The 19,708-nt window shown below is 40.7% G+C and overlaps 1 protein-coding gene across 5 annotated transcripts in view; it reads left to right on the top strand.

Moving 5' to 3' along the window:
- The first annotated feature begins 994 nt into the window (after window positions 1-994).
- glce.S (glucuronic acid epimerase S homeolog) overlaps window positions 995-19,708 on the top strand; it is a 46,888-nt gene continuing 28,174 nt past the window's right edge. For 3 of the 5 annotated variants that reach the window (XM_018255226.2, XM_018255225.2, XM_041588188.1), the window contains exon 1: window positions 995-1,617. The gene's annotated coding sequence lies outside the window, so the exon portion shown is untranslated. Of the gene's footprint in view, window positions 1,618-13,333; window positions 13,613-19,708 lie in introns of all 5 variants that reach the window. The other 2 variants (XM_018255228.2, XM_018255227.2) reach the window with 2 other exon arrangements.

The raw sequence follows: 19,708 nt of genomic DNA, 5'->3' as shown, positions 1-19,708 counted from the left end.
TCGTTTCAATACACACGTGTAGATCTGAATCGTCAGATATACAGGTAGAAACAATAGAATTCTACCTGTATCTGATGATTGAGCACTAACAATGGACGATGTTTGGGTGCCTTTAAAGGCACCCAATCAAAATTTTCCACCCAGCCCGATCAACGAGCCCACCAATATTCAAGTCTTCTGCCGATATCGGTCGGCTCTTTTCCCACTATAAGGTGGCCATAGACGCAAAGATGTTGCCAAACGAGCGGACCTTTCCCCGATATGCCATTAGCGAGCATGGCTATATCGGGGGTAATCTGATCGTTCGGCCGTATTGCCGAACGATCCAATTACGATGCGCAATGGGCTCCAACGGGATCGGTCGGGTCAAAATAAACACTGACCGATCGACCAAACAACCGATCTCCGCCGGACGAAAGATGTCGGCACACGCCACACACGATCCGAAAATCGTACAAATCCTCTTTTCGTACGATAGGATCTGTGTATCTATGGCCACCTATACACGCACAGAATATCGTACGAAAATTAGTTTTGTACGATATTATCTGTGCGTCTATGGCCACCTTTAGTTTGTGTCACCACCCTAACAGATCTCCTCTTCTGCTGCACACATTCAATACAAAGTGTGTGGGGAAGGCGACCTTCTTGGGCATCTGACTGTAAAAGTTAAAAGTAAAGGTGGCCATAGATGCAAAGATCCGCTCGTTTGGCGATGTTGCCAAACGAGCGGATCTTTCCCCGATATGCCATTAACAGGCATGGCTATATCGGGGGTAATCTGATTGTTCGGCCGTATGGCGAACGATCAGATTACGATGTGCCATGGGCTCCGGCGGGATCGGGTCAAAATCAAACCTGACCAATCGACCGATCTCCGCCGGACGAAAGATGTCGGCACACGCCACACATGATCCGAAAATCGTACGAATCCTCGATTCGTACGATCAGATCTGTGTGTCTATGGCCACCTTAAGGGACTAATCTTTGCAAGAGAGTGGGGGGGGAAGTGTAAAGGAGGTGCTATCTGGAAACTAAAAAGGCAGATTTAAATGTAACCAATCAAGAAGCCATATGCAGACTTGACTGACAATTTATTCACTCAATGGGGTTCTTCCTCACACTGGGATAGGGAAGGCATTATAGGGGATTTCAAGCTTAATGTCTCACACCTCACGGGGCAGGAGGTCTTCAAAAGGGGAATATCCCTGTGGGATGGGGACATATGGTATCCTTACTAAAGCATTCCTCTCATACAGCCTTTCCTTCCTCTCAGCTTTCTCTCACAGCCTTCCCCCCAGCAGATCTCTCAGCTACTCAATGTTCTCTCTCGCACAGCCTCTCCCCCAGCCCTTCCATGAGTGTGCCTCTGCCCCAGTGCTTCTCCAACACAGTACTCCCCCATACAAAACGTAAACTCTGCAATAAGAGGGAGGACTTGTGCTCCGCTGGCTACTGACTTCCGGGTTACAGCCGGAAGTCCGGTGAGGAGGAGAGCCGTCAGATACCCGCACGTAGTTTCATAGCTGCAGAGCCACTCGTCCTATCTCCCTTTTCCAAAATGCATTGCAGAGCATGGAGCGGATTTTTATTGGGGACTTTTTAGCTAAACGCAAGGTAAGTATGTAACATTCCGCAGGACTTGGGTATTATGTGTTGGGCGGGTGCAGTTTTGATTTATTTTAATGGGTATGTAAAGCCAAATATATAAAATCCCATTTTAACTTTCTTTAGTGAAAAAGAAACCTGTCTCCAATATACTTTAGCTAAAACATTTGTACTGTTCTTATAAGAAACCCTGATTGTAGGCTGTGGAATTCCCCTTTCGTTGTACTTGCTCTGACTGCCGTGGAGAGGAAATTTTAGACGGTCCCAAACTCTCTACCTGGAAACAATCTTACTTTGTAATGGCAGGGAAGTAATGTGCAGGGTTCTTTTATGTTTTGTTTGATAACCTGGCTAGATTTAGCTCATCTCAATGAATTTGAATGCATACAATCAGTGTTTTTCATAAAACTGGTACAGATTTTTTAATTGAAGTGTATTGGGGCTAGGTTTCTTTTTCAGTAAAGAAAGTAAAAATAGGATTTTAGTTTTGCATTTACACCCCCTTTGTTAATGTTCCTATCAAGTGATACTGACCCTAAAAAATGACATTTTAAAAATATGAATGTACATTAAAAGTTACCTATAGGTCATGCTGATTGTTTTTTGCTTAGAGGTTTGTTTTTGTAAATAATTTTTAGTTGAAGTTCCTAAATTTGCCAACCAAACTGTCTCATCTCAGCCTGTCAGCAAGGCTGTATTTAGATTCAATGCCTAGGGGGCGACATCGGACCTACACATGCCTCTACGTGATGTGCGCTGATGTCACACACCATACGTGCTGACGTCACGTGCCGCGTTCAGCAGAAGTGACGTCAGTGCACCATGCTCGTGACCCCACTTCCACAGTGTTCCTCGGACCCCTACCCGTCACCCCCTCAGCTCCATCACTGAATGTCCTATAGAAATCAGTGGTGGAGGGTTTTTAAAAAAAGGAAAAAAAATAGGCAACCCAAAACCGTGCCGCCCTTGGGGGGCCTATATATAAATACAGCCCTGCCTATCAGTTAAACGCTAACGTACTCCTGCTGCACAAATATGGCAGCCCCCTCATAGACGAACACAGGGAGTCAAATAGGTCATGAAAAAGCATTGGGCAAATACTTTATGTCAAAATGATAAGAAGCATGCAAAGTCAATTTTATGGTGGATGTAAAAAAAAAAGAAAGGTTTAATTTCTGGGGTCAGTATCTCTTTAAAGTTGCTGGGCTGCCTAATGGTCGGGGATAGAACTGTGGAATGTGATGCTTTCGCTTCTGTGTCTGTTTTTTTTTTCTAACGGTGTTGGTGTAGAATTGGTTAAACAGAGTTTGACTCAAGTGCTGATGTTAAGAGCTGCCACTGTGTAGGGGAATGCAACAATGAGCTTTTACACAAATAGTATTTATAGCCCAGGGAAATACCCCTGATACTGGATCATGAGTTGCTAGCATTTAGGCTAAGGGTCCTGGCCCTAGGTAATGGCTTGGAGGCTTTGGGTTAAAGGCCCGTGGGGTGAAGTGTCCTTTCCTGACACTGGGTAGTTGGTTAATAGCACTGGGTGAAAGATCCCGGGATGAAGAATGGGTTAATGGAATTGGATCCTGGCTCTGGTTAATTAGGCAAAAGCTTTGCTCTAACTGTGTGATAATTGTTGGCACTGAGTGAAGGGTCCTGGCCCTGGGTAATGGGTTAACATAAGTGGATAAAGGGTTCTGGAAATTTTTAATGGGTTAATGACAGTGGGTTGAAGGCAATAGGATATGGATTGATGACCCTGGGGAAGGGGTCCTGGCACAAGGTAATAGATGGCACTTAAAGGGGTTGTTCACCTTCCAAACACTTTTTTCAGTTCCTTTGATTTCAAATTGCTCACCTTAAACCAAAACTTTTTTCATTTGCTTTTATTTTTTCCCCAAAATGTAAGTTTAATGTTCCTGCCTCTAATGTTTCAGTCTGGCAGCTCAGTGATCCAGGAACATCTGAACTGTTACACTTTGCTAAATGCAGTTGATACAATTAGTTGATACATTTCTCAGCAGTAGCTGTGGAATATTAGCCACTATTGTATCAATTCTAACAGCTGCCTTTAATAAAGGGATTCTGCTCAGCAGGGACAAAGATAACAAACGTATCAACTAAATGTATCAATTTAGAGCACTTAGAGCACAGAACACTTCGATAGTCACAAATAGAAAACAGAAAGTAATTGGAAAAATGCTTTATTTTTGGTGAACTACCTGAAACCAACTGTACTGAAAAACGCATTTTGAAGGTGAACAACCCTTTAATAGTGGGCCCTGCTACTGATAATGGATTGACAGCATTGGATAAAGGGACATAAACATATGGGTTATGGGACCTATTATCCAGAATGCTGGGGTTTTCTGAATACTGGATCTTTGTGTAATATGGATCTTCATACCTTAAGTATGCTAAAAGACCATTTAAACATTAAATAAACCCAACAGGATTGTTTTGCCTCCAGTAAAAATTAATTATATCTTGGCTAGGATCAAGGTAATGTTTTGTTATTACAGAGAAAACAGAAATATGTCTTAAAATTGTATATTATTTGATTAAAATGGAGTCTATGGGAAATGAGCTTTCAGTAATTCTAAGTTTTCTGGATAATGGGCATATGATTTTGTACTGCTGATGAGTACTGGCTGAAGGTTTCACATCAGTACTGGGTCGATGGCAATGGAAACAGGTTGACGGCACAAACAATAGTTTGATAGTCGTGGGTAACTAGCTGACCTGAGTGACAAGCTTAAGATTTGACAGCAAGGAGTGTAGGGTTCAGGACAACTAGTTATAGTGACTGGGAGAATGATAAAAGTGAGTTGAGAAGACAAGGCTCCTGGTCCTTGTGAAAGCTCGTAATGTGAATTATGTGACAGAGTTGCCCACTCAGGGTTGGATTTAAATAGCAGGCACCCCTAGACTCACTGTCGTTAGTCACCCCTATCCCCTCCCATTTATTTGTGCAAATTTTCATCATTGGGACCAGAGCAATGGGCATTGGCGCACAGGAAATTTAAAAAACTATTGTATCTCCTGTGGATCTCCAGTGTTATTGAACCAATGTGGATGTGGTTGGGCAGCATGCAGCCCCCTAAAATCCTGCCGCCCTAGACCCGGGTCTTGGTGGTCTTTCCACAAATCCAGGCCTGTGTCCACTGGAGACTTGATGAGAGTTCAGCTTCCCCCAAACACACTAACAGTTGATATTTGCTATGAGAATGATAGGCTTAGTTCATGCCTATGTGCACTGGAGACTTGGGTAGCCGGTAGTTGTGCAGCCAGACAAATGTGTTGTGCAGTTGCTATAAAGGCTTCTGCCAAAAATATGTAAAAACACATGCACATGTTAAAACACATGCATATGAGTCATATGTGGTACTAAGGCTTCCAGCAGGTGTTAAAGCTTGGCCATACATCATTTACCAGGCATGGTCATTGGCAGTCTTTTAAGTAATGGTGGCCAATGACGCAAAGATACGCTCGTTTGGCGACATCGCCAAATGAGCGGATCTTTCCCTGATATGCCATTAAAGAGCATGGCTATATCGGGGGTAATCCGTACGCCGAACAATCGATTACAATGCACAATGGGCTCCGGCGGAATCGGTCAGGTCAAAATCAAACCTGTCTGATCGACCAAACGACCGATCGCCGCAGATCCTCGATTCGTACGATTCCACAGATCCTCGATTCGTATGATAGGATCTGTGCATCTATGGCCAGCTTAAGCAAGGTTTCATTGGGCTCTGTTTAAAAAAAAAAAAAAAAAAGGAAATAACAGATAACCCTGGGAAATGAAGTAAATATTACAGTTGGTGGAATTAGGCATGCAAATAAAAGGTGCTTGGATTTCAAATTGTAGTTGTGCTTCGAAGCTTGGCACTCATTATGTACGTGCCACCATGCATATACAATTTGGGCACTTATGAGCGGCGTCCTGTCATTTTTCTGTGTGGGTCTTGCAAGCAGAGCATTGATTATTATCCTGAACGGTCCCTTTGGAGACATGAAACAAACTCTTTGACTGCAGCTTGCAGCTAACAAGAATTTGAGGATTTTATTTTACTCAAACTTCTGAAGAACAAGCCAACAGTGTCATCCTTTTGGGCACATTTGAATCATGTGTTTGATACAGTACCGTGCACTCCACAATCTGTTGTATTTTCCCCCTAACCCTTTCATTGAGACAGTCTGTGAAATTAGGAGATCACACAGAAACCATTGTCAGTTAGAGTAAATGTGCACTTTGATAAGAGGTGTGAAGCCTTGGCTGAGACTAGAATCTGCAGGGAGTATTGTTTTATTTGTAATGTATCTGAGCTACAGGGACCTTACAATCTCCTGAGACAATTTAAAGTGGCCATACACAGGCCGATAAAAGCTGTCGACAGACCGTGTCGGCATCTTATTGGTCCGTGTATGGGGCTCCCCGACGGGCTTCACCGATCGAGATCTGGCCGAAAGTCGGGCAGATCTCGATCGAATGGGACGAAAAATCATGGCCCCATCTATTCGTTGATGCGGTCCCGCGATGTGACCGCCCATTACTATTCGTTAGGATCCGATCAGCCCGATATTGCCCATCTCAAGGTGGGCATATCGGGGAGAGATCCGCTCTCAGTGTATGGCCACCTTTACTGTACGAAGGAGACTGTTGACAAATGGCTTGGTATCTTATTGCATCATAGTATAAAATAATAACAATACCATTGTCTGTCCTCAAGGTTTAGGCCATACTGTACTCCACAAGAAAGTATTGTTTTTGGGGTAAAGATTTCAAGCACAAGGTGAGGATCGCTGAATGAGCATCACCTACATTTGTCAGCATAAACTTCCTGTATTATTATTATTATCATGTATTTATACGGCTCCTGTATCGACTGGGCTGTAAACAAATTGTCAGGTAAAGTCCTGCTTAAATCACTTGCAAGCTGTGTCTCTTCCGTTGCTGACTACAATTTCCAGCATCCCTCAATAACCAGCTGCTGTTAAGGTGCGCTGGACATTGTAGTTCAACATTCAATGCAGGAGCTGTTTGAGATGGGTTTTGTTCAGTGCTTGTTAAACTTTGCGTCATCAGCTGCCATCAAGATGGGAAAGGCTTCTGTGTTGCTTAGATCTACGGTGATGTGCATAAATCAATTATAATACAGAAGTGAAATTTCAGTGCATGTAGCCATAATGCTGCTCACATTCCCATGACTGATGCAGGTACACTGGATGTATGTTTACAAAGTATCCTGCCAGAACTTGATAGCTTTTCAGGCTAATACTCCCTATTGACTGCTTTGTGTTGTCACTGGATAATGGAGGATGCTTTGCCTAAGAGCCTGAACATAACTGTGTCGTTTTGTAGCTAGTAAAAGGGTTAATGATTTGGCAGAACATTCATTTTTACTTTTTAACCCATGCTCTGAAAGGATCACATAGAGGCTTAGAAATGCAGTTACTGAACTTGCCAGTGTGCATTAGGTCATGGTGCTGCGTGTGCCGGATATCAGCACAGACATAACAGCAAGAGAATGAAAATGGGCTTGAGAAATTCCCAGGTGTAGCTGCAACTCTGCCCTAATGCCCCAAGACATTCCACTTTTCTTAACTAAAACACCTTATTATTGTGGTTGTTATTACTGCATTGCCACAAGATTTAATAATCTCTGATTAAATATTGTACATCTGCTTTCATATTCATATCACATTCCGCACTTGTGTTTCTCTAATTTGCTTTTTTTATATTACGGCTGTTTCTGACTCAGCCGTAGATCAGTAGTTATATGCTGTAAATACAGATTGTATGGGATATCGTAAAAATAAAGTGGTCCTGGTAGGACAAAACATCAGGAAAGCACTGTATGATTTAGACCAGGCCTGGAGTGGTAATCTGTGCATTCTGGTAAATGCCAGAGGGGCTGCTGTAAGATGCCATAGTCAGTTTAAAATTAGTGGGCTTTTTGGGCATCTGTGTACCGGAAATGCCAGGGCCTGCTATGAATCCCAGTGTCGGGCTTGCTTCAAGTTCAGCCAGGGCATCCACTTAATTCATTAAAAAAACGACTGGCTACTTTGTATATTTTATGACATATTTCTTTTCAGATTACTTTTCATATATTTCACTATGCCATTGAATATACTCTCTGGTTGCTAAGGTAAGTGATACCATAGCAACCAGATTAAAGTTAACAGTCCAAACTGGAGAGCTGCCGATCAAAAATGTAAACAATTTAAACACCGCAAAGACTTTTCAAAAAAGTCCAATTTAGCTTAGAAATACCAATGTCTAGAGTCCTGCACAGGATCGAGTGCCACTACCGATGACTATGTTGAACTGACCCCATAAAACTCTTGAGAAATTTACATTTACAATGAACAATCGTCCAGAAAAATCCAAGAAAAGGGGAATTTAGTGTTATTGCAATTGGGTTAAATTTAGACCTATGTATACATTTCTTTACTGTTTACTATAACATTGTTTAAAGTAGAATTTGGGCCCAAACTGTTGTAAATGTTGGGTTGCAAATCCTGCCAATTGATTCATTCTGAGCTGGCATAAGAAAGCTTTATCATCAGAATGCATAGGGATTAGTGCCAATATCATAAGAGAATAGTATTGCTCCTCTATCACTTCTCTCTAAGTTCCTGTAGATAAGATTGGTAGGTACACATTGGTAACATCCTATACTATTGCTGAGCAAAGGAGCTTACACATCTCTGTGCATTCTTCCTAACGTCCACAAAATTCCCCAATAAAAGTCTGTAAACCACTCTTGGAGACACAAGTGATACAGAGAATATGCATTTGTAAAAGGGCTTGCAGTCAAGGCCCATGCCTGTAGTTAAGTGGCATTACAGAATGGTGGTTTTATGTTTAACTTTTCTTCTCAGGAACAAAAACCTGTAGTGCAGAAAGAAAAAAAGCAGCAATACATGAGTATCACAAGCTTTAAAATTAGCTTTAATATTTAAACCTTTGGATCAGAGTGTCTGGAGACACTGTTTTAATCTTTAAATATTTAATGTTCCAGAGACGCTTCACAGACGGGGTGTTTTTGTCCTCATTCTGTTTTGGTTATATAATGCAGTAAGTAATACCCCTAGAGTCCAAGACTAGGCTACTGTAAAATGCTTAAAGTTGTATAAATATTTGGTGATAACTGTAGAGCAGGCTTCTGTACCCGCTGTGGTCACATTAGCAAGCTCAGAAAATGATGTGACCATTAACAGGCCGACAAATTATCTGCAGGGTTGGGCAACCAGTCCATGCAAAGATTTTTTTCCCATGAGGCTGCTGACAAGGAACAGAGTTGGCACAGAAATTGTTCTGTTCTGGGTAGCTGTGATTTTTTTTTTTTCTGATTTAGATTGTTTGAAGGTTTTCCATTACTGTTCAGGGACTTCATCTTACCACATCCCTGGTTTTTATTTTATTTCTGAAAAAGTTTGGGACAGCAGGAATCCTACATTGCATCCAAGATCCGCATCTATGGATACATTGACGTTTTCTTGAGGCATCTCTAGAATCTTTTTTTTCTTTTTTGGTGATAACTGGGTGTTTGTGTTGAGGGCCGCTGCTCATTTATTGCCGGGAAGCAAGACGTTTTTTTTTTTTTCACCAAGAAAAACAATTGAAACATGTGATGTTAACCTTGACTTAATCATCAAAATGATAGACAGGCTACATTCTCAACACAATAATTTGTCCTGATGTCAGTACAGGAGTTTGTTGGTCATTGTTGATATGAAATTGAAAGGAACAGAAACATGAAAAAATGAGTGTTTTAAAGTAATGATAATATAATGTACTGTTGTGCTGCACTGGTGCAACTGGTGTGTTTGCTTCAGAAACTCTACTACAGTTTATATAAACAAGCTGCTGTGTAGCCATGGGGGCAGCCATTCAAAGCTGAAAAAGGAGAAAAGTCACAGGATACACAGCAGATAGCAAGTAAGCTCTGTAGTGTACAATGGGATTCTTCAGAACTTATCTGTTATCTACGTGTAGCCTGTCCTGGAATGGCTGCCCCCATGGCTACACAGCAGCTTGTTTATATAAACTGTAGTAGAGTTTCTGAAGCAAACACACCAGTTGCACCAGTGCAGCACAACAATACATTCTATTATCATTACTTTAAAAACTTTTTTTGTTTTGGGGTTACTGTTCCTTTAAGAGGTGTCTTACATAAGTAAATCCAGTAACACAACTGGTGCTCATACAAGGTGGACCTTGGTTGACCACTTAAGACTTTACCGGCATCTCTTCTTTGGAGTATGGGGAATATTGACTACTTGATTATTAACAAAAAGTAGTTCAAAATAGATGCCTCTGCTTGACCCCTATGTGGTAACCATTTAGTCCTTAAGGCTGTATATTTTTGGTCTGATTTTGGCCTATTGCTTGGCAACACTGAGAGTAAGTCCATGATTTCTTAACTAGATGTTATGCATTAGGCTGTGCCATATTTTGTTTTTGGCCAACTTCGATTAATGGTTAACAGTGAAGACTTTTATATGCTTGTTTCATCAATTAAAAGTGTATGTTACTTCGGACATGCTGTGTACACTTGTCAAGTGTCTCTGGGGATGCTCACTTATTTGGCTACAGATATCTGTAGGTTGTTTTGATCAAGAAAGTTATTTCAGACATAACATTTAGTTTCATGAACCTGTGTTTATTTTTTGGGGATTTTCTAACTTGCAGACAGCACCAGAAGTGAAAAATATATATTTATGAGTTACAGAGCAGGACAAGCAATACTGTCCTTCTGTGCAGTTTCTGGATAGAGCCTTTATTTGTACTCTTGGGCTCTGTGTGGGTAAATTGAAAAAATACAAAACCATTGCTTGTAGCACAGCCCAGCAAGGATGTTCCTTTGTGTGTGATTATCTGAGACGCTATTGAGTTCCATACTCATGTGAATTGCAGTCTTATGGCAAACCTGCAGTCCTATTTCTGTTTTTAAACTACAGCCCCCAGCATCCTCTGGCAGGCAAACGTTGGCATGGTATTGAGGATCTTATTTTGGGAAATAAGATAAGAGATACTTAGATTTTAAGATCTTTGGGGCAGGGATCACCTGTGTACATGTAGCACTATATAAATACAAATATACATACCTATAAGGGTCAGGGCACACAGGGAGATTAGTTGCCCGGCGACAAATCTCCTCTTCTTCGGGGCGACTAATCTCTCTGAACTGCCTCCCCTGCCTTCCTGCCGGCTAAAATGTAAATCGCTGGCGGGATGGCACTCGGCTCAATTCGTTTTCCAAAGTCGCCCGAAGTTTCCTCGTGAGGCAACTTCGGGTTATTTCAGAAAACAAACGCTCCGAGTACCATTCTGCCGGCGATTTTCATTCTTGCCAGCAGGAAGGCAGTTTGGGGAGATTAGTTGTCCCGAAGAAGAAGAATTTGTCGCCGGACGACTAATCTCCCCCAATGTGACCACGTGTCTCTGCCCTTAGCCAAAGTGCATAGCCTTGCATGGATCAACACTGAACCTCATTTGCCAATTTGCTGTCCAATTCTGCAATTTAGTCAAGTTTCTCTGCATGGAACTTCTAGTTTAAGTTGATCCAGGGAACAGTTGTTATTTTAAGAGGAAGTGGTGATGGTTTCAGATGGGATTTTTTTGCCACCTTAATCAACTAAAAGTTCTGATTTACTTGGGAAAATTTTAAACTTGATGGACAAGCCTTTTTTGTAAACTCAGCTAGCAATGTGACTATGCAAAGGATGGGAAACTCTCTTTCAGTAAAAGCAGTTGCTGAATATCATGTAGCTTTCCTGTCAATAGTTTGTGTAGGAACTCCTATTAACTCTACATCTTTTGACAAGTGAAAAAGCCCTTTCTGCTGACACAGGCGTGTGCTTGGTGCTTGCTAAAACACACTCTTTCGTGAAAGAGCCTACCCACGTGTTTGGTGCTTGTTAAAACCTGTTCATATCTAACAGAACACACACTTGGTGACAGGGGAAAGAAAGATGCAGCTAAAATGATTTTTTGCATAGAAGTGGTTGTCACTGCTTGCCCTTTTCTGTTGTAGCGGATTATGTTTCAGCATTGCAGAACCTTGTGTGCTGTTCTTTTTTTAGAAACACCTTGTTTAGATATTCCAAGATATCTGTACTCCCCCCCCCCCTTTATGCCCCACTATCCTGTCCCTTTTATCTGCTTAGTTATAGTCATTATATTAAATTCATACTGACATACCTAGAACATTCACTTCCTTCCTGCAAATGTTACCCTTTCTGCTGTTGGCCATCAATGCATTAATATAATGTACCACCTATTGTAAACTATAAGGATATTTAGTTACTGAGAAGTTCCATGACCATATAAAGGCACAATGCTGAAGACCAAGTGCTTTTATACATGTCGTAGTATTCTTAGGTGATTATTAGTCTTATAATACACAAAAGCCATGAATATCCTGTAATTTATAGCCTTATAAACAGTGAGTTCTGATGTCATCAGTCAAAAACGGTGAGTTCTCATATCTGTCACATGACTCATTGAAATTTGTGTATTATAATAAATAAAGTACCCCCAGTTGCAAAATATGAGGATATTAGAAGTTACCTGGAGTTCCATGACCTGTATATGGTCATGAAACTCCTCGGTAACTTAGAATATCCTTATATTTTACAAGAGGGGGTACTTTATTCACTATATAATACACACGAGCCATGAATATCCTGTAATTTTTATATCCTTATAAACAGAGCTTAGTAATATCATTGGTTATAATTAGGGTTGCCACCTGGCTGGCATTTTACCGGCCTGGCCAGTAAAAATGATGGTTGATCCCAAAGTTATTAATAGGGAAAAAAGATAAATATATAACAAGGCTGCTAATTTTTTCCAGAAAAGGTGACAACCCTAGTTATAATCGGAGCTTACTGATGTCATTTCTGTCAAATGACTCACTGAAAATTGTGTATTATAATAAATAATGTATCTCCTGTTGCAAAATATGAGGATATTAGTAGTCACCTCGGAGTTCCATGGTTTGGAACTTGTAATATCCTTATATTCTACAAGAGGGGGTACTTTGTAACTAGTAGTGATGGGCGAATAAATTCACCAGGTGCGAATTTCCACACTTCACCATGCGTCATAAAAAGTCGCATGCATCTCGCGTGTCAACATTATTTGGACGCCGATTGACTTTAACGTCGTCGTAAGAATGGATGCAGTCGTCAAAATTGACGCGGGTGTCAAAATTCAAGTTTCGCAAATTTCGCAGAAAATTCACTAATTTTTTGCCGAAGCAAAACGGGACAAATTCGCACATCACTATTCACTATATATTTTTCAACCCCCAAAGTTGAGTTTGACTATTGCACAAAGTGATGGGCCCCTCTCCCCAACCCTATTGATAAGCAGGGCTCTCCTGTACATTTTTTTGTATATGTGAAGTTGTGCAACAGCGTTGGTGGCTTCCATCTTTGACTGCATCCCATCCAGTTCTAGGCTCCCTGATGGCTACCTCCAACCCTGCTATGCAACTCTGCATATATAGATTTTTTTTATTTTTTGTTCAGTCAAGAGATAATTTTCAAAAGTTTAAATATTTTGTAAACTGTTCAGACAGTTCAACCTTCCACCTCTGTGAAGCTTCTGGCACTGTATAGTGATATAGGCCGAATGTTGGCTTAATGCACAGTTTATAACCTCCTGTCCAAGTGTGATTTTTGGATGAGCTGCTTTTTTTTTTTATTACAGCCGGGTACATTCTGTATGAACTTTGAGATTTGCCTGCCTGCTGAATGTTCCTGTGATGGTCAAGGCTAATTAAAAGCTGGATCAATACTGGTGGATAATTATAAATTTGGAATTATAGCCTTGGTCTTCCATAGACGGGAGGGGTCAGGAAGCAGCGTATGAATTCTGCCTTCGGGAATCCTGCGGCTCTGCCTCTGTGTGGTCTTTACTACAGCAAGTTTTCCTGTCACCGTAGGAGGAACAGATCTGCACAGCTACCTCTAAGCCCCATGTTTGCCGGTATCCTACATCTCTAACACAGAGACTTTTAAGTCCTGTATCAATGCTTCTTTCTGGTCCTTTGCTTTTCGTAACCACTTGATTGATTAAGTTGTAGTTATCTGCCTTGAGAAGTTTGCTTTGATCTCATTAGTTGGATCCTGGCAATGCCCTGTATAATCTCTCTCTCTCTGACCTTCCAGCTGTTGTTGAACGGCAGTTCCCACCATGATTCTGGGAGTCGTACATCAGCCGATAATCTGGGGCTGGATTTAGACATAACCTTTTCCCTATAGACTTGGTGCAGTTTATTACCCTGTACAGCTAGAAAGCGTAATTGTTATTCATGGGTTCTTTGAAAGGTGTGGTTCATACAGACTGAGGGCATCATTTTCGCTGTGATGCTATTGCGCTGACAGTAATAATACAAGGTTATTCTATAATGCCTGTCAATGGTTCCAATTACCTTAATTGGCCAGAATAAAAGTACATCTTTCATGTGTACGGCAGCCCCATTTATCAGGCCTTCGACTGATGCTTAGAGTAAGGACACACTGGGCGATTCGGTGTGCTCGCTCATTTGTAGCCAGCGCAGAGTGAGGGAAGACGTTTGGGGAAATTGGTCGCCACAAAGTCGAGGCGATTAGTCGCCAGACGACTAAATCTCCCCAAATCGCCCAGTGTGCCCTTACCCTAAGACTTGTATATGCAATTATCCTTTCACTCCAGTGGCAGGCAGTCAGTCTTTTGCATGGGCTTTGGCTTCCTCTCCGTCTATACAAGATATAGGGGGGAACAATGCTACTTCGCTCAGTACATGCACCAGGAATTGTGCCCCCATTGTTACTCACTGCTTTGCTTGCATGGGCTCTTTCCTTTTACATCCATAAGGAACTTGCTTTTTCATACCCAGCAAACTGCACTGTGCCATTGTCACACCCCAGTCACAAGAAAGTATCTTTGACTTGATATTTTTAATGCACACATATGGAGAATGGATTGTAATGGACGCTGGACAATTGTTTTTTTTTTTTTTTAGAAAATTTTGCCTACATATTAATGAATTTTTCTTTTAGTGAACACTGATTTATAAGTATTACAGCATTCCGTCTTTATGCTTTGGGTTAGAAGTGGCTTTTAGAACTGTTAAGAAACATGCATAATGTGACTTAAAATGAGCATAATTATTACTAATGGGATTCATAGTTGTTTCTCAAGCAGGCGAGACCTTTAAAACCCATGGCAAGCCCGTGAGAAGAGAAGGAAATTCAGAGTATGCTTAATGGAGTGCTTCTGACAGGCGTGTGGTCTGCTGTGCATGTGAAAAAGCCTGAATTATTAAAGCTGCCTTTGTTTATTAGATTCTTCTCCAGGCATTGGTAGCATGTTTTACAGGGAGGAATGTACTGTCTTCATTAGAGACCCTGGCTTATCATTAGTCTGCCTCATCAAGAACGATGTAGCGAGCAAATTAAAGCCTAGGCAGCTGCACTATGATACAAGCTAAGCATTTCTCTCTCTGTTCTGCGCTCCTCTCAGTATATGGCTCTGTGTGAGCGCACTTTGTCTCGCTGGCTCATTTCATAGTAGCCAACAGTTTTTTGAACCTCTGCCCCTTGCAGAGAAATGAGTATTAACTCATAAGTTCTTTTCCATGTCTTTTTATTACATATACACTTGAAACAGCAACAAACCATGAATATCCTGTAAATTATATCTTTATAAACAGCTCTTAGTGATGTCATCAGTTATATACGAACAGAGATTAATGATGTCACTTTGTTACATGACTCACTAAAACGTGTGTATTTAGGATGCTGTCCAGCTGGAGACCAGTCTTTCTATTGAATGGATGGCGATTTAAGGTTTTTAAGGCAAAAAAACCCCATTTGAAGCCTCTCCAATTCGCCTCAGAGGGGGAAAAATTCATTATTGACTCCAAGATGGCAATCGGACTAGTCCCTGGATCAACTTGTACTATGAGCTATTTCCCATAACCCTGTATTCCCTCACTTGCTAAAAAGCCATCCAACCCCTTCTTAAAGCTATCTAATGTATCGGCCTTTACAAGAATTCCACATCTTCACATCTCTCAATGTAAAAAAAAAACCCCTTCCAAATATTTAGCTGGAACCTCCTTTCTTCTAATTGGAAAGGGTGACATTTTGTCAGCTGGAAAGACCTATTGGATAATAAAGCATTACGATATGATCTACTTATATATTTATAGATAGTTATCATATTATCACCTCCTAAATGCCTCTTCTCCAGCATGAACAACCCCAATTTGGCCAGTCTTTTCTCATAGCTAAGATTTTACATACCTTTTACAAGCTCTGCCTCCCTTCTCTGGATCCTCTCTAAAACAATAATGTCCTGTTTGAGCACTGGAGACCAAAGCAGTAAGAAATATTCTAGATGGGACTATAGAGTAATAGAATAACCCCCTCCTTCCACAAATCTATGCCCCTTTTAATACAGCTCAAGACCTTATTTGCCCTTAAAGCTGCTGACTGGCATTGCTTGCTACAGCCAAGTTTATTATCTACAAGGACTCCAAGGTCCATTTCCAGAATGGATTTGCCTAGTGCAGTCCCATTAAGAGTATAAGTGGCTTGGATATCTTTACATCCCAGGTGCATGACTTTATATTTATCAACATTGAGTCTATTTGCCACTTTGCTGCCCAGATTACCATTGAGTCTATTTGCCACTTTGCTGCCCAGATTACCAGTTTGTCAAGATCCTGTTGCAATGATGCCACATCCTGGATGGAATCAATTTAGCTGGATAGTTTTGTGTCATCTGCAAACACTGATACATCACTTACAATATCCTCCCCTAAGTCATTAATGAACAAGTTAAATAAAAGTGGACCCAATACTGAGCCCTAAGAACGCCACTAAGAACCGTACTCCAAGTAGAGAATGTACCATTAATAACCACCCTCTGTATCTGATCCTGTAGCCAGTTTCCTATCCTTGTGCAAATGACTTCATGAAGCCCAACAGACCTTAGTTTAGAAAGCAGTATATGCACGTATGCTTGCACTTATGGTCAATAGTGTAAATGCATGTATGTTCTCCGTGTTTACTTACAATACCCTCCCTTATTACTAAAATTACCCTCTTCCGTTCAGCCTTCAGTGAATGTTTAAGCCCATTCCCAGCTTGTCCATTCAGTTTCCCCTGTTTGTTAGACATTTCTACATGTAGTGTAAATAGCTTATTCCTAGTGCTGCTTTGTATCTTGGTGTGTGTTAAGGTGGCAATACAAGGTCAGATTTTAGCTGCTGGTTTGGCTCCTTCAGTTGAGTCATCCGCTTATCTGCTCATGTATGGGGCATGGCCTACCCAACCGATATCTAGGCAAAAATCAGCCAGATTTTGATTGGACAGGTTTTAAATTTCTTGTCAAGACAACAACCGCATTGGTTCATTGATACAGTCGTTGCCCTAACGGCCTGTATTCATGTCATTGTGATCTGATAATATTGCCCTAGGGCCAAATGATTGGAACAGCCCAATATCGCTCACCTCAAGGTGGACATATCAGGGAAAGATTTGCTCGTTTGGTGACCTTGCCATCTTTCAATGTATGGCCAGTCATTGATGTGGCTTTATTTCTGACCAAAATCACTGAGAGATTATCCAGCTTTAGCCTAGTGAATGGTAAGCAGCTAGAGGTTTGGACCTTTCTGGAGCCATAACAAGTTCAAGTTCTGCATTCTTCAATTATTTTCCCCTGTCAAAAATCCAGGGCAGCAATTTGTCAGCAGTTGTGCCTCCACAGCCTCGGGATCCAGCATATAATCTTAACGAGGCAGTAGAAAGAATGTATGCCCTGAATGCCTAGTTTCAACATATGTACCAGCAGGTGAAATGCTATATTTCTGTCTTAAGTGACAGGCACAAGATGCTATCTTTGTTTCTTTTTCTATGGGCAGTGTCTGTTTTTTTTTATGTTGTTTTTTTGGGAGGGGGGATTTTGCATTGAAACTACAAGTGTTAAGCAGCTTTGCAATCTGTTCAAGGCAAAATAAACCCATCTTATAAATAGTGTTTTCCCAGCATTGCCATCTGCTAAATGGCAACAGAAAAGCATTAGATCTTGGGCAAAACATAACTTCCTGGGAATAAGTCATCTTCAAATACCAGTGAATCATTTTCACATTTCATGTTTATTTATTTGGATTTTTACAGATACAATCTGCCAAATCAGCAGCATATTTGCCCTTGTAATAGGGTCTACATGGTGGATGTTAATTTTGAAAATCCTAAACACACATCTGTGATTTGATGCGATCATCTCCCAATGGGTGCTTGTAGACCACAACATAATCTGGAAGATTTGGCCCAGCAATCTTGCATTAAAGTATATCACCAACTGAAAGCAACTGTCTTTCTGAGCATTCTTAAAGGGGACCTGTCAATCAGACACTAAAAGCTGTGCAGTAAAAGTGCTTTTCAAATTAAACATGAAACCCAAATTCATTTTTTATAAACCCATTCTAAAACTATTTAAAAATATCTGCTCGCAATCATATTTTGCCTAAGGCTTAGAGCAGGGGCAGACAATTACTTTCACTTTCCATTCATCACTTCATAGATGTCACTGCTCTCCACACATACCCCCTCCCTCCTCACCATCTAATTGTGTAGCCAGTGCATGGGCATATACAACAGCCTCCCATGTCCACAAGATGGCACCTGCCTGTTTGCTGTAATTGTGTAATTCCAACAACAAATGATACATGTTTTAAATGTATATAGTGTAAGTGATGTTTCATTTTTCACAACAAACTCAATAGAAAGGAATTTGGAATAATTTCTTAGGTTGACAGGTCCCCTTTAAAATTGTTTCACAACCAATCAGAGCTGCTACTTGAGTTGCAAATTGCAAAGCATGTAATAGCATACCTCCCAAAATTTTGGAAATAAAAAGAGGGACAAAAAAGTTGGCGCGCTTAGCGTGGTAAAATAGTTTTTTTAACCATGCCCATTTTGTGACTTCACCCCCTAATTACTAGGTTTATTTTACAAAATTTGGCAGGTTATGAAAGTTTGAACTTATTTTTGAGGGTTTTTTTTCCAGTTAGTACAGTTTTGCTAATGAAGGTAAATTACCCTTTAAGCTGTGAGTCTAACTTTTCCCAAGGGACCCGTTATCTTATATTGTTACAATTTGCTTATCTAGAAATTGTAACAAAAGTATCTTATCTGCTGCTGTAGCTGGTCTGGGCTCTCTGCCAAAAGCCAATTACATATTCATTGTCTTCTAGGCAGCTGCTGAGTAACATTTAGGGATTGACTGAAATCATACAGCAGAAAATAAGCGTTTTCTATCCTAGAAGCAGATGCTACAATACTTTAAATTCTGCTGCAGAAGCACTGTTTTCTGAGCTGCCATATAATTTAAATCCACAGAAAAGAAGATGGAGAACTACAGGGGCATGTTTAGAGGCACAGATCTTCCATACTAAAGGAACTATGGTGCACTGGTACAGAACCCTAAAATATAATGTGCAGCATGTGTAGACTACTTGTTTAATTCTCCTTTAAAGTGTGAGAAGATCCAGGCTAAACTCTATAAAACAAGACTTTATCATTGTTAAAGGAAAAGTCTAAATAGCAGGGAAGGCTTGATGAAATCACAGGTTATTTCCAGCAACTGAAGCAGAACTAGAAGTAAAGGAATATAGTCTATTTATCCATGTAGTTACTGTGGTTAGTGATGGATGGGAACAATCTCTGAAGGACTCTTTTTTCCTAAAATATTAATACGCAATTGGTCTTAGGCCTTAGCCTGTTAGAGAGATGATTGGAAAGGGATGCATTTTAGGCAGCTCACTTGTTTGTTCCATATCTGTTTATGCATCTTTGTGCTTAGGCTTCTTATACTCTTTAGTGATAAATAATTCAGGGATATCACACTGATTTCCAGCTTTGTTCTGCTAAAACATGGGAAAGTAGAAAGTGTTTTTTTTTTTATTTTCTCTTTTTATTGTGCATGGAAATGTCTGTGTGCCATCCTGCTGTCTGTCTTGGCTCATTCACTGTAAAATTCTTTTTATCTGGAGCCCTTAAATTTAAAACTCTTTTCACATCTCCTCTTGTG

The sequence above is a fragment of the Xenopus laevis genome, chromosome 3S, assembly GCF_017654675.1.
Source record: "Xenopus laevis strain J_2021 chromosome 3S, Xenopus_laevis_v10.1, whole genome shotgun sequence".
In the NCBI taxonomy this organism is placed as follows: domain Eukaryota; kingdom Metazoa; phylum Chordata; class Amphibia; order Anura; family Pipidae; genus Xenopus; species Xenopus laevis.
This window is presented reverse-complemented; position numbering and strand designations above follow the sequence as displayed.